The 1,374-nt window shown below is 40.1% G+C and overlaps 1 non-coding gene across 1 annotated transcript; it reads left to right on the forward strand.

Moving 5' to 3' along the window:
* The first annotated feature begins 291 nt into the window (after nt 1–291).
* Nucleotides 292–397, forward strand: LOC135270251 (U6 spliceosomal RNA). The gene has a single exon (XR_010338419.1). It is a non-coding gene; the product is annotated as a U6 spliceosomal RNA (small nuclear RNA).
* The last annotated feature ends 977 nt before the right edge of the window (nt 398–1,374 follow it).

The raw sequence follows: 1,374 nt of genomic DNA on the forward strand, positions 1-1,374 counted from the left end.
TAAAAGACATGAAGAGGCCGGGTGCGGTGGCTCATGCCTGTAATCCCAGCACTTTGGGAAGCTGAGGTGGGCAGATCACCTGAGGTTGGGAGTTTGAGATCAGCCTGATCAACACAGAGAAACCCCATCTCTAGTGAAAATATAAAATTAGATGAGTGTGGTGGCACATGCCTGTAAACCCAGCTAGTGGGGAGGCTGAGACAGGGGAGTCGCTTGAACCCGGGAGGCAGAGGTTGCGATGAGCCAAGATTGTGCCATTGCACTCCAGCCTGGGTAACAAGAGTGAAACTCGTGCTTCTTCGGCAGCACATAGACTAAAATTGGAACGATACAGAGAAGATTAGCATGGCCCCTGCGCAAGGATGACATGCAAATTCGTGAAGCGTTCCATGTTTTAAAATTTTTTTATTAAAAAAAAAAACAGGAGTGAAATTCTCTCAAAAAGGAAAAAAGAGACATGAAGAAAGAGAAACATAATGAAATATATAAAATGTTAACATTCTGGCTGCCTTTGGGTTGTGTCGATTTTTGCTGTTGTTTTACTTTTCTGTGTTTTCCAAATGTATTACAGTTAATTATGTATTACAGTTAATTACTTCTTTTTTGAAGAATTTTAGCTCTCAGGAGCTAAAATAGGAGTTGCTAATCATGACAATCATCTTTATTTTGATTTAAAAAACTTGGAGCCAAAGTTCTTAGTATTCTTCAGCAAGCCCAATTGTTCATTCACAAATTATTTCTGGTGCCTACAATGTGTAGATGCTAAAAAGATATTGAAGGAAATGCAGAATGGGATCAGACAAGGATCCTAAAATCAAGGAGCATTGTCCAGTGGTTTCAAAAAGCACATCTTCAAACAACTATAAAACAAACTATAAAGTATATATAGAGGAGGTATAGGAAAATGTGTTGAACAGTTATTAGTGTGGTATGTTATGTGCAATGTGCATCTGAATAGAAATGGCTGAATGGTAAATTGGAGACAGATCATGAAACCTATAAATGCCAGGGTAAGGAGTGTACTGTTAAATTGGAGAGCTGTAAGTAGCTATTGAAGGGTTTTTAAACTTTTATTATCATTATTATTGTTATTATTATTATTATTATGAGACAGAGTTTTGTTCTTGTTGCCCAGGCTGGAGAGCAATGGCGCAATCTCTGCTCACTGAAACCTGCGCCTCCTAGGTTCAAGTGATTCTTCTGCCTCAGCTTCGTAAGTAGCTGGGATTACAGGTGCCCACCACCAAGCCCAGCTAATTTTTTGTATTTTTAGTAGAGATGGGGTTTCACCATGTTGGCCAAGCTGGTCTTGAACTCCTGACCTCAGGCCTCCCAAAGTGCTGGGATTACAGGCATGAGTCATCACACCTGGCC

The sequence above is a fragment of the Aotus nancymaae genome, unplaced genomic scaffold, assembly GCF_030222135.1.
Source record: "Aotus nancymaae isolate 86718 unplaced genomic scaffold, 86718_ANA_hifiasm-v0.15.2.pri h1tg000059l, whole genome shotgun sequence".
Taxonomy (NCBI): domain Eukaryota; kingdom Metazoa; phylum Chordata; class Mammalia; order Primates; family Aotidae; genus Aotus; species Aotus nancymaae.